Source organism: Ambystoma mexicanum, chromosome 11 (assembly GCF_040938575.1).
Source record: "Ambystoma mexicanum isolate Mex_15411 chromosome 11, UKY_AmexF1_1, whole genome shotgun sequence".
Taxonomy (NCBI): domain Eukaryota; kingdom Metazoa; phylum Chordata; class Amphibia; order Caudata; family Ambystomatidae; genus Ambystoma; species Ambystoma mexicanum.
This window is the reverse complement of record NC_090934.1, coordinates 1,179,695,415-1,179,708,692: the sequence shown is the minus strand read 5'-3', so window position 1 is coordinate 1,179,708,692 and position 13,278 is coordinate 1,179,695,415. Positions and strand designations below refer to the sequence as shown.

Here is a 13,278-nt window from a genome sequence, read left to right as displayed (position 1 = left end):
TTGGTTGGGCAGAGGGCGAGGAGGAAGAACTGTGTTCACTCCTCTGCCTGCCTTTTTACCTCTCGCTTCCCCCCACTCACTCCTCCATCTGCCTCCCACTATGTCACACTAACTTTCCACCTGACCCCCATTTCAAATAGGTCACTTCATTCCAACTAGGCCCAGTGAAAAGGACAAGACGTTGGGTTCTTTATGCATTTTTTCCAAAGACAAAATGCCGCGCTGCGCCCATTTGCAAGTCCACAAAGCTAGCACAGTCCTAAGACGGTTTTTCATTTAAGCACTGTAGTACACCTGCCAAAAGGGCAGTCAAGCATTCCAGGACCAACTGCAGACCTAGCTGGAGGACGGGAGTGTGTGGAGCAAGCTCCAACTCCATCTCCCTGTTCCAGAAATCCGTGGCCGGCAGTTATAGGAAGCGTGGAATGCAATCACATGAAAAGTAAAAACCCATTTCAGGCATGTCAGAAGTGGGATTCGAACCCACGCCTCCAGAGGAGACTGCGACCTGAACGCAGCGCCTTAGACCACTCGGCCATCCTGACTCTGCCTTAGGCGCTCGCCTGAATCGGCTTAGAGGCTATGTTGGCAAGTCTTTGACCACACTTAAATCCTCTTGGATTTCCTAAAATGTCTCCACAGTCTGCCAGGAATATACTCTCGCGCATCCCACCCACCCCTCCTAACCCACCACCCTCCCCATCCATTTTAAAAATGTCACTTCATTCCCACTAGGCCCAGTTAAAAGGACAACACATTGGGTTCTTTATGCATTTTTTCCAAAGGCAAAATGTCGCGGTGCGCCCGTTTGCATGTCCACAAGGCCGGCCCAGTCCAAAGATGGTTTTTCACTGGAGTTCACTTTCCCAAAAAAGAAGCGAGGAAATACAGGAAGCACTGGAAATCAACCATGAGGCCTGCAGTGCGTGCTCCAACTCCATCTCCCTGTTCCAGAAAGCCTTGGCCAGCAGTTATAGGACGCCTGGAATGTTACAATCAAATGAAAAGAAAAAATCTGTTACAGACATGTCAGAGGTGGGATTCGAACCCACTGCGACCTGAACGCAGCGCCTTAGACCACTCGGCCATCCTGACTCTGCCATTTGCACCCCTCAGATGCGGCTTAGAGGCAATGTTGGAAAGTCTCAAAGACCACCCGCCTAAAATCCTCTCCTATTGCATTAAAGTCTCCCAATTCCTCCCAAAAGAATAATCACAGGCAGGGCAGCACTCATACAACGACTACTGGCACAGACGTGCAGGGTTCAATCCCTATGTACAGCAGCTACTTGTCACAAGCACACATGAGTCTTTCATGTTTCTGCAGAACGGTGCTGCCTGCCACCTGTTAACAGACACAAGCAACTACACCTCAGGAAATAGGAAGGCAGGAGGCGGGCTGGTTTATGCAAATAAAAGCATGCACTGTGTCCAACCCTTCAGGAGGTTCAGGCAGTGTGCTAGAGCCTTCTTGGTCACAAGAGGTTGGGCACTAGTGCCGGGGAGCCTGTTTAGGCTGAAAGGACTGTGTATGGGCCGGCCTGATCTCCCTGTACTCCTGCACAGGACTCACTCTAAATTACAGGGCTAAAGAGTTCTGCCAGCAAAGCCTATATACAATGGCCGTTCGTGGCCGTTCGGGGCCGTTTGGGCAGGCAGGTGGTTGGTTGGGCAGAGGGCGAGGAGGAAGAACTGTGTTCACTCCTCTGCCTGCCTTTTTACCTCTCGCTTCCCCCCACTCACTCCTCCATCTGCCTCCCACTATGTCACACTAACTTTCCACCTGACCCCCATTTCAAATAGGTCACTTCATTCCAACTAGGCCCAGTGAAAAGGACAAGACGTTGGGTTCTTTATGCATTTTTTCCAAAGACAAAATGCCGCGCTGCGCCCATTTGCAAGTCCACAAAGCTAGCACAGTCCTAAGACGGTTTTTCATTTAAGCACTGTAGTACACCTGCCAAAAGGGCAGTCAAGCATTCCAGGACCAACTGCAGACCTAGCTGGAGGACGGGAGTGTGTGGAGCAAGCTCCAACTCCATCTCCCTGTTCCAGAAATCCGTGGCCGGCAGTTATAGGAAGCGTGGAATGCAATCACATGAAAAGTAAAAACCCATTTCAGGCATGTCAGAAGTGGGATTCGAACCCACGCCTCCAGAGGAGACTGCGACCTGAACGCAGCGCCTTAGACCACTCGGCCATCCTGACTCTGCCTTAGGCGCTCGCCTGAATCGGCTTAGAGGCTATGTTGGCAAGTCTTTGACCACACTTAAATCCTCTTGGATTTCCTAAAATGTCTCCACAGTCTGCCAGGAATATACTCTCGCGCATCCCACCCACCCCTCCTAACCCACCACCCTCCCCATCCATTTTAAAAATGTCACTTCATTCCCACTAGGCCCAGTTAAAAGGACAACACATTGGGTTCTTTATGCATTTTTTCCAAAGGCAAAATGTCGCGGTGCGCCCGTTTGCATGTCCACAAGGCCGGCCCAGTCCAAAGATGGTTTTTCACTGGAGTTCACTTTCCCAAAAAAGAAGCGAGGAAATACAGGAAGCACTGGAAATCAACCATGAGGCCTGCAGTGCGTGCTCCAACTCCATCTCCCTGTTCCAGAAAGCCTTGGCCAGCAGTTATAGGACGCCTGGAATGTTACAATCAAATGAAAAGAAAAAATCTGTTACAGACATGTCAGAGGTGGGATTCGAACCCACTGCGACCTGAACGCAGCGCCTTAGACCACTCGGCCATCCTGACTCTGCCATTTGCACCCCTCAGATGCGGCTTAGAGGCAATGTTGGAAAGTCTCAAAGACCACCCGCCTAAAATCCTCTCCTATTGCATTAAAGTCTCCCAATTCCTCCCAAAAGAATAATCACAGGCAGGGCAGCACTCATACAACGACTACTGGCACAGACGTGCAGGGTTCAATCCCTATGTACAGCAGCTACTTGTCACAAGCACACATGAGTCTTTCATGTTTCTGCAGAACGGTGCTGCCTGCCACCTGTTAACAGACACAAGCAACTACACCTCAGGAAATAGGAAGGCAGGAGGCGGGCTGGTTTATGCAAATAAAAGCATGCACTGTGTCCAACCCTTCAGGAGGTTCAGGCAGTGTGCTAGAGCCTTCTTGGTCACAAGAGGTTGGGCACTAGTGCCGGGGAGCCTGTTTAGGCTGAAAGGACTGTGTATGGGCCGGCCTGATCTCCCTGTACTCCTGCACAGGACTCACTCTAAATTACAGGGCTAAAGAGTTCTGCCAGCAAAGCCTATATACAATGGCCGTTCGTGGCCGTTCGGGGCCGTTTGGGCAGGCAGGTGGTTGGTTGGGCAGAGGGCGAGGAGGAAGAACTGTGTTCACTCCTCTGCCTGCCTTTTTACCTCTCGCTTCCCCCCACTCACTCCTCCATCTGCCTCCCACTATGTCACACTAACTTTCCACCTGACCCCCATTTCAAATAGGTCACTTCATTCCAACTAGGCCCAGTGAAAAGGACAAGACGTTGGGTTCTTTATGCATTTTTTCCAAAGACAAAATGCCGCGCTGCGCCCATTTGCAAGTCCACAAAGCTAGCACAGTCCTAAGACGGTTTTTCATTTAAGCACTGTAGTACACCTGCCAAAAGGGCAGTCAAGCATTCCAGGACCAACTGCAGACCTAGCTGGAGGACGGGAGTGTGTGGAGCAAGCTCCAACTCCATCTCCCTGTTCCAGAAATCCGTGGCCGGCAGTTATAGGAAGCGTGGAATGCAATCACATGAAAAGTAAAAACCCATTTCAGGCATGTCAGAAGTGGGATTCGAACCCACGCCTCCAGAGGAGACTGCGACCTGAACGCAGCGCCTTAGACCACTCGGCCATCCTGACTCTGCCTTAGGCGCTCGCCTGAATCGGCTTAGAGGCTATGTTGGCAAGTCTTTGACCACACTTAAATCCTCTTGGATTTCCTAAAATGTCTCCACAGTCTGCCAGGAATATACTCTCGCGCATCCCACCCACCCCTCCTAACCCACCACCCTCCCCATCCATTTTAAAAATGTCACTTCATTCCCACTAGGCCCAGTTAAAAGGACAACACATTGGGTTCTTTATGCATTTTTTCCAAAGGCAAAATGTCGCGGTGCGCCCGTTTGCATGTCCACAAGGCCGGCCCAGTCCAAAGATGGTTTTTCACTGGAGTTCACTTTCCCAAAAAAGAAGCGAGGAAATACAGGAAGCACTGGAAATCAACCATGAGGCCTGCAGTGCGTGCTCCAACTCCATCTCCCTGTTCCAGAAAGCCTTGGCCAGCAGTTATAGGACGCCTGGAATGTTACAATCAAATGAAAAGAAAAAATCTGTTACAGACATGTCAGAGGTGGGATTCGAACCCACTGCGACCTGAACGCAGCGCCTTAGACCACTCGGCCATCCTGACTCTGCCATTTGCATCCCTCAGATGCGGCTTAGAGGCAATGTTGGAAAGTCTCAAAGACCACCCGCCTAAAATCCTCTCCTATTGCATTAAAGTCTCCCAATTCCTCCCAAAAGAATAATCACAGGCAGGGCAGCACTCATACAACGACTACTGGCACAGACGTGCAGGGTTCAATCCCTATGTACAGCAGCTACTTGTCACAAGCACACATGAGTCTTTCATGTTTCTGCAGAACGGTGCTGCCTGCCACCTGTTAACAGACACAAGCAACTACACCTCAGGAAATAGGAAGGCAGGAGGCGGGCTGGTTTATGCAAATAAAAGCATGCACTGTGTCCAACCCTTCAGGAGGTTCAGGCAGTGTGCTAGAGCCTTCTTGGTCACAAGAGGTTGGGCACTAGTCCCGGGGAGCCTGTTTAGGCTGAAAGGACTGTGTATGGGCCGGCCTGATCTCCCTGTACTCCTGCACAGGACTCACTCTAAATGACAGGGCTAGAGAGTTCTGCCAGCAAAGCCTATATACAATGGCCGTTCGTGGCCGTTTGGGCAGGCAGGTGGTTGGTTGGGCAGAGGGCGAGGAGGAAGAACTGTGTTCACTCCTCTGCCTGCCTTTTTACCTCTCGCTTCCCCCCACTCACTCCTCCATCTGCCTCCCACTATGTCACACTAACTTTCCACCTGACCCCCATTTCAAATAGGTCACTTCATTCCAACTAGGCCCAGTGAAAAGGACAAGACGTTGGGTTCTTTATGCATTTTTTCCAAAGACAAAATGCCGCGCTGCGCCCATTTGCAAGTCCACAAAGCTAGCACAGTCCTAAGACGGTTTTTCATTTAAGCACTGTAGTACACCTGCCAAAAGGGCAGTCAAGCATTCCAGGACCAACTGCAGACCTAGCTGGAGGACGGGAGTGTGTGGAGCAAGCTCCAACTCCATCTCCCTGTTCCAGAAATCCGTGGCCGGCAGTTATAGGAAGCGTGGAATGCAATCACATGAAAAGTAAAAACCCATTTCAGGCATGTCAGAAGTGGGATTCGAACCCACGCCTCCAGAGGAGACTGCGACCTGAACGCAGCGCCTTAGACCACTCGGCCATCCTGACTCTGCCTTAGGCGCTCGCCTGAATCGGCTTAGAGGCTATGTTGGCAAGTCTTTGACCACACTTAAATCCTCTTGGATTTCCTAAAATGTCTCCACAGTCTGCCAGGAATATACTCTCGCGCATCCCACCCACCCCTCCTAACCCACCACCCTCCCCATCCATTTTAAAAATGTCACTTCATTCCCACTAGGCCCAGTTAAAAGGACAACACATTGGGTTCTTTATGCATTTTTTCCAAAGGCAAAATGTCGCGGTGCGCCCGTTTGCATGTCCACAAGGCCGGCCCAGTCCAAAGATGGTTTTTCACTGGAGTTCACTTTCCCAAAAAAGAAGCGAGGAAATACAGGAAGCACTGGAAATCAACCATGAGGCCTGCAGTGCGTGCTCCAACTCCATCTCCCTGTTCCAGAAAGCCTTGGCCAGCAGTTATAGGACGCCTGGAATGTTACAATCAAATGAAAAGAAAAAATCTGTTACAGACATGTCAGAGGTGGGATTCGAACCCACTGCGACCTGAACGCAGCGCCTTAGACCACTCGGCCATCCTGACTCTGCCATTTGCATCCCTCAGATGCGGCTTAGAGGCAATGTTGGAAAGTCTCAAAGACCACCCGCCTAAAATCCTCTCCTATTGCATTAAAGTCTCCCAATTCCTCCCAAAAGAATAATCACAGGCAGGGCAGCACTCATACAACGACTACTGGCACAGACGTGCAGGGTTCAATCCCTATGTACAGCAGCTACTTGTCACAAGCACACATGAGTCTTTCATGTTTCTGCAGAACGGTGCTGCCTGCCACCTGTTAACAGACACGAGCAACTACACCTCAGGAAATAGGAAGGCAGGAGGCGGGCTGGTTTATGCAAATAAAAGCATGCACTGTGTCCAACCCTTCAGGAGGTTCAGGCAGTGTGCTAGAGCCTTCTTGGTCACAAGAGGTTGGGCACTAGTGCCGGGGAGCCTGTTTAGGCTGAAAGGACTGTGTATGGGCCGGCCTGATCTCCCTGTACTCCTGCACAGGACTCACTCTAAATTACAGGGCTAAAGAGTTCTGCCAGCAAAGCCTATATACAATGGCCGTTCGTGGCCGTTTGGGCAGGCAGGTGGTTGGTTGGGCAGAGGGCGAGGAGGAAGAACTGTGTTCACTCCTCTGCCTGCCTTTTTACCTCTCGCTTCCCCCCACTCACTCCTCCATCTGCCTCCCACTATGTCACACTAACTTTCCACCTGACCCCCATTTCAAATAGGTCACTTCATTCCAACTAGGCCCAGTGAAAAGGACAAGACGTTGGGTTCTTTATGCATTTTTTCCAAAGACAAAATGCCGCGCTGCGCCCATTTGCAAGTCCACAAAGCTAGCACAGTCCTAAGACGGTTTTTCATTTAAGCACTGTAGTACACCTGCCAAAAGGGCAGTCAAGCATTCCAGGACCAACTGCAGACCTAGCTGGAGGACGGGAGTGTGTGGAGCAAGCTCCAACTCCATCTCCCTGTTCCAGAAATCCGTGGCCGGCAGTTATAGGAAGCGTGGAATGCAATCACATGAAAAGTAAAAACCCATTTCAGGCATGTCAGAAGTGGGATTCGAACCCACGCCTCCAGAGGAGACTGCGACCTGAACGCAGCGCCTTAGACCACTCGGCCATCCTGACTCTGCCTTAGGCGCTCGCCTGAATCGGCTTAGAGGCTATGTTGGCAAGTCTTTGACCACACTTAAATCCTCTTGGATTTCCTAAAATGTCTCCACAGTCTGCCAGGAATATACTCTCGCGCATCCCACCCACCCCTCCTAACCCACCACCCTCCCCATCCATTTTAAAAATGTCACTTCATTCCCACTAGGCCCAGTTAAAAGGACAACACATTGGGTTCTTTATGCATTTTTTCCAAAGGCAAAATGTCGCGGTGCGCCCGTTTGCATGTCCACAAGGCCGGCCCAGTCCAAAGATGGTTTTTCACTGGAGTTCACTTTCCCAAAAAAGAAGCGAGGAAATACAGGAAGCACTGGAAATCAACCATGAGGCCTGCAGTGCGTGCTCCAACTCCATCTCCCTGTTCCAGAAAGCCTTGGCCAGCAGTTATAGGACGCCTGGAATGTTACAATCAAATGAAAAGAAAAAATCTGTTACAGACATGTCAGAGGTGGGATTCGAACCCACTGCGACCTGAACGCAGCGCCTTAGACCACTCGGCCATCCTGACTCTGCCGTTTGCACCCCTCAGATGCGGCTTAGAGGCAATGTTGGAAAGTCTCAAAGACCACCCGCCTAAAATCCTCTCCTATTGCATTAAAGTCTCCAAATTCCTCCCAAAAGAATAATCACAGGCAGGGCAGCACTCATACAACGACTACTGGCACAGACGTGCAGGGTTCAATCCCTATGTACAGCAGCTACTTGTCACAAGCACACATGAGTCTTTCATGTTTCTGCAGAACGGTGCTGCCTGCCACCTGTTAACAGACACGAGCAACTACACCTCAGGAAATAGGAAGGCAGGAGGCGGGCTGGTTTATGCAAATAAAAGCATGCACTGTGTCCAACCCTTCAGGAGGTTCAGGCAGTGTGCTAGAGCCTTCTTGGTCACAAGAGGTTGGGCACTAGTGCCGGGGAGCCTGTTTAGGCTGAAAGGACTGTGTATGGGCCGGCCTGATCTCCCTGTACTCCTGCACAGGACTCACTCTAAATTACAGGGCTAAAGAGTTCTGCCAGCAAAGCCTATATACAATGGCCGTTCGTGGCCGTTCGGGGCCGTTTGGGCAGGCAGGTGGTTGGTTGGGCAGAGGGCGAGGAGGAAGAACTGTGTTCACTCCTCTGCCTGCCTTTTTACCTCTCGCTTCCCCCCACTCACTCCTCCATCTGCCTCCCACTATGTCACACTAACTTTCCACCTGACCCCCATTTCAAATAGGTCACTTCATTCCAACTAGGCCCAGTGAAAAGGACAAGACGTTGGGTTCTTTATGCATTTTTTCCAAAGACAAAATGCCGCGCTGCGCCCATTTGCAAGTCCACAAAGCTAGCACAGTCCTAAGACGGTTTTTCATTTAAGCACTGTAGTACACCTGCCAAAAGGGCAGTCAAGCATTCCAGGACCAACTGCAGACCTAGCTGGAGGACGGGAGTGTGTGGAGCAAGCTCCAACTCCATCTCCCTGTTCCAGAAATCCGTGGCCGGCAGTTATAGGAAGCGTGGAATGCAATCACATGAAAAGTAAAAACCCATTTCAGGCATGTCAGAAGTGGGATTCGAACCCACGCCTCCAGAGGAGACTGCGACCTGAACGCAGCGCCTTAGACCACTCGGCCATCCTGACTCTGCCTTAGGCGCTCGCCTGAATCGGCTTAGAGGCTATGTTGGCAAGTCTTTGACCACACTTAAATCCTCTTGGATTTCCTAAAATGTCTCCACAGTCTGCCAGGAATATACTCTCGCGCATCCCACCCACCCCTCCTAACCCACCACCCTCCCCATCCATTTTAAAAATGTCACTTCATTCCCACTAGGCCCAGTTAAAAGGACAACACATTGGGTTCTTTATGCATTTTTTCCAAAGGCAAAATGTCGCGGTGCGCCCGTTTGCATGTCCACAAGGCCGGCCCAGTCCAAAGATGGTTTTTCACTGGAGTTCACTTTCCCAAAAAAGAAGCGAGGAAATACAGGAAGCACTGGAAATCAACCATGAGGCCTGCAGTGCGTGCTCCAACTCCATCTCCCTGTTCCAGAAAGCCTTGGCCAGCAGTTATAGGACGCCTGGAATGTTACAATCAAATGAAAAGAAAAAATCTGTTACAGACATGTCAGAGGTGGGATTCGAACCCACTGCGACCTGAACGCAGCGCCTTAGACCACTCGGCCATCCTGACTCTGCCATTTGCATCCCTCAGATGCGGCTTAGAGGCAATGTTGGAAAGTCTCAAAGACCACCCGCCTAAAATCCTCTCCTATTGCATTAAAGTCTCCCAATTCCTCCCAAAAGAATAATCACAGGCAGGGCAGCACTCATACAACGACTACTGGCACAGACGTGCAGGGTTCAATCCCTATGTACAGCAGCTACTTGTCACAAGCACACATGAGTCTTTCATGTTTCTGCAGAACGGTGCTGCCTGCCACCTGTTAACAGACACAAGCAACTACACCTCAGGAAATAGGAAGGCAGGAGGCGGGCTGGTTTATGCAAATAAAAGCATGCACTGTGTCCAACCCTTCAGGAGGTTCAGGCAGTGTGCTAGAGCCTTCTTGGTCACAAGAGGTTGGGCACTAGTCCCGGGGAGCCTGTTTAGGCTGAAAGGACTGTGTATGGGCCGGCCTGATCTCCCTGTACTCCTGCACAGGACTCACTCTAAATGACAGGGCTAGAGAGTTCTGCCAGCAAAGCCTATATACAATGGCCGTTCGTGGCCGTTTGGGCAGGCAGGTGGTTGGTTGGGCAGAGGGCGAGGAGGAAGAACTGTGTTCACTCCTCTGCCTGCCTTTTTACCTCTCGCTTCCCCCCACTCACTCCTCCATCTGCCTCCCACTATGTCACACTAACTTTCCTCCTGACCTCCATTTCAAATAGGTCACTTCATTCCAACTAGGCCCAGTGAAAAGGACAAGACGTTGGGTTCTTTATGCATTTTTTCCAAAGACAAAATGCCGCGCTGCGCCCATTTGCAAGTCCACAAAGCTAGCACAGTCCTAAGACGGTTTTTCATTTAAGCACTGTAGTACACCTGCCAAAAGGGCAGTGAAGCATTCCAGGACGAACTGCAGACCTAGCTGGAGGACGGGAGTGTGTGGAGCAAGCTCCAACTCCATCTCCCTGTTCCAGAAGTCCGAGGCCGGCAGTTATAGGAAGCGTGGAATGCAATCACATGAAAAGTAAAAACCCGTTTCAGGCATGTCAGAAGTGGGATTCGAACCCAGACCTGAACGCAGCACCTTAGATCACTCGGCCATCCTGACTCTGCCTTAGGCGCTTGCCTGAATCGGCTTAGAGGCTATGTTGGCAAGTCTTTGACCACACTTAAATCCTCTTGGATTTCCTAAAATGTCTCCACAGTCTGCCAGGAATATACTCTTGCGCATCCCACCCACCCCTCCTAACCCACCACCCTCCCCATCCATTTTAAAAATGTCACTTCATTCCCACTAGGCCCAGTTAAAAGGACAACACATTGGGTTCTTTATGCATTTTTTCCAAAGGCAAAATGTCGCGGTGCGCCCGTTTGCATGTCCACAAGGCCGGCCCAGTCCAAAGATGGTTTTTCACTGGAGTTCACTTTCCCAAAAAAGAAGCGAGGAAATACAGGAAGCACTGGAAATCAACCATGAGGCCTGCAGTGCGTGCTCCAACTCCATCTCCCTGTTCCAGAAAGCCTTGGCCAGCAGTTATAGGACGCCTGGAATGTTACAATCAAATGAAAAGAAAAATTCTGTTACAGACATGTCAGAAGTGGGATTCGAACCCACGCCTCCAGAGGAGACTGCGACCTGAACGCAGCGCCTTAGACCACTCGGCCATCCTGACTCTGCCATTTGCACCCCTCAGATGCGGCTTAGAGGCAATGTTGGAAAGTCTCAAAGACCACCCGCCTAAAATCCTCTCCTATTGCATTAAAGTCTCCCAATTCCTCCCAAAAGAATAATCACAGGCAGGGCAGCACTCATACAACGACTACTGGCACAGACGTGCAGGGTTCAATCCCTATGTACAGCAGCTACTTGTCACAAGCACACATGAGTCTTTCATGTTTCTGCAGAACGGTGCTGCCTGCCACCTGTTAACAGACACGAGCAACTACACCTCAGGAAATAGGAAGGCAGGAGGCGGGCTGGTTTATGCAAATAAAAGCATGCACTGTGTCCAACCCTTCAGGAGGTTCAGGCAGTGTGCTAGAGCCTTCTTGGTCACAAGAGGTTGGGCACTAGTGCCGGGGAGCCTGTTTAGGCTGAAAGGACTGTGTATGGGCCGGCCTGATCTCCCTGTACTCCTGCACAGGACTCACTCTAAATTACAGGGCTAAAGAGTTCTGCCAGCAAAGCCTATATACAATGGCCGTTCGTGGCCGTTCGGGGCCGTTTGGGCAGGCAGGTGGTTGGTTGGGCAGAGGGCGAGGAGGAAGAACTGTGTTCACTCCTCTGCCTGCCTTTTTACCTCTCGCTTCCCCCCACTCACTCCTCCATCTGCCTCCCACTATGTCACACTAACTTTCCACCTGACCCCCATTTCAAATAGGTCACTTCATTCCAACTAGGCCCAGTGAAAAGGACAAGACGTTGGGTTCTTTATGCATTTTTTCCAAAGACAAAATGCCGCGCTGCGCCCATTTGCAAGTCCACAAAGCTAGCACAGTCCTAAGACGGTTTTTCATTTAAGCACTGTAGTACACCTGCCAAAAGGGCAGTCAAGCATTCCAGGACCAACTGCAGACCTAGCTGGAGGACGGGAGTGTGTGGAGCAAGCTCCAACTCCATCTCCCTGTTCCAGAAATCCGTGGCCGGCAGTTATAGGAAGCGTGGAATGCAATCACATGAAAAGTAAAAACCCATTTCAGGCATGTCAGAAGTGGGATTCGAACCCACGCCTCCAGAGGAGACTGCGACCTGAACGCAGCGCCTTAGACCACTCGGCCATCCTGACTCTGCCTTAGGCGCTCGCCTGAATCGGCTTAGAGGCTATGTTGGCAAGTCTTTGACCACACTTAAATCCTCTTGGATTTCCTAAAATGTCTCCACAGTCTGCCAGGAATATACTCTCGCGCATCCCACCCACCCCTCCTAACCCACCACCCTCCCCATCCATTTTAAAAATGTCACTTCATTCCCACTAGGCCCAGTTAAAAGGACAACACATTGGGTTCTTTATGCATTTTTTCCAAAGGCAAAATGTCGCGGTGCGCCCGTTTGCATGTCCACAAGGCCGGCCCAGTCCAAAGATGGTTTTTCACTGGAGTTCACTTTCCCAAAAAAGAAGCGAGGAAATACAGGAAGCACTGGAAATCAACCATGAGGCCTGCAGTGCGTGCTCCAACTCCATCTCCCTGTTCCAGAAAGCCTTGGCCAGCAGTTATAGGACGCCTGGAATGTTACAATCAAATGAAAAGAAAAAATCTGTTACAGACATGTCAGAGGTGGGATTCGAACCCACTGCGACCTGAACGCAGCGCCTTAGACCACTCGGCCATCCTGACTCTGCCATTTGCACCCCTCAGATGCGGCTTAGAGGCAATGTTGGAAAGTCTCAAAGACCACCCGCCTAAAATCCTCTCCTATTGCATTAAAGTCTCCCAATTCCTCCCAAAAGAATAATCACAGGCAGGGCAGCACTCATACAACGACTACTGGCACAGACGTGCAGGGTTCAATCCCTATGTACAGCAGCTACTTGTCACAAGCACACATGAGTCTTTCATGTTTCTGCAGAACGGTGCTGCCTGCCACCTGTTAACAGACACAAGCAACTACACCTCAGGAAATAGGAAGGCAGGAGGCGGGCTGGTTTATGCAAATAAAAGCATGCACTGTGTCCAACCCTTCAGGAGGTTCAGGCAGTGTGCTAGAGCCTTCTTGGTCACAAGAGGTTGGGCACTAGTGCCGGGGAGCCTGTTTAGGCTGAAAGGACTGTGTATGGGCCGGCCTGATCTCCCTGTACTCCTGCACAGGACTCACTCTAAATTACAGGGCTAAAGAGTTCTGCCAGCAAAGCCTATATACAATGGCCGTTCGTGGCCGTTCGGGGCCGTTTGGGCAGGCAGGTGGTTGGTTGG

General features: G+C 50.8%; 8 non-coding genes across 8 annotated transcripts; all 8 read right to left on the bottom strand.

The window, feature by feature from the left end:
• Positions 1 to 462: 462 nt before the first annotated feature.
• TRNAL-CAG (transfer RNA leucine (anticodon CAG)) lies at positions 463 to 545 on the bottom strand. The gene has a single exon. It is a non-coding gene; the product is annotated as a tRNA-Leu (tRNA).
• A 1,580-nt stretch (positions 546 to 2,125) lies between these two features.
• TRNAL-CAG (transfer RNA leucine (anticodon CAG)) lies at positions 2,126 to 2,208 on the bottom strand. Its single transcript has one exon. It is a non-coding gene; the product is annotated as a tRNA-Leu (tRNA).
• A 1,580-nt stretch (positions 2,209 to 3,788) lies between these two features.
• Positions 3,789 to 3,871, bottom strand: TRNAL-CAG (transfer RNA leucine (anticodon CAG)). The gene has a single exon. It is a non-coding gene; the product is annotated as a tRNA-Leu (tRNA).
• Positions 3,872 to 5,441: 1,570 nt separating this feature from the next.
• TRNAL-CAG (transfer RNA leucine (anticodon CAG)) lies at positions 5,442 to 5,524 on the bottom strand. Its single transcript has one exon. It is a non-coding gene; the product is annotated as a tRNA-Leu (tRNA).
• A 1,570-nt stretch (positions 5,525 to 7,094) lies between these two features.
• Positions 7,095 to 7,177, bottom strand: TRNAL-CAG (transfer RNA leucine (anticodon CAG)). The gene has a single exon. It is a non-coding gene; the product is annotated as a tRNA-Leu (tRNA).
• A 1,580-nt stretch (positions 7,178 to 8,757) lies between these two features.
• On the bottom strand, positions 8,758 to 8,840 carry TRNAL-CAG (transfer RNA leucine (anticodon CAG)). The gene has a single exon. It is a non-coding gene; the product is annotated as a tRNA-Leu (tRNA).
• A 2,116-nt stretch (positions 8,841 to 10,956) lies between these two features.
• TRNAL-CAG (transfer RNA leucine (anticodon CAG)) lies at positions 10,957 to 11,039 on the bottom strand. The gene has a single exon. It is a non-coding gene; the product is annotated as a tRNA-Leu (tRNA).
• A 1,030-nt stretch (positions 11,040 to 12,069) lies between these two features.
• Positions 12,070 to 12,152, bottom strand: TRNAL-CAG (transfer RNA leucine (anticodon CAG)). Its single transcript has one exon. It is a non-coding gene; the product is annotated as a tRNA-Leu (tRNA).
• Between the last annotated feature and the right edge of the window lie 1,126 nt (positions 12,153 to 13,278).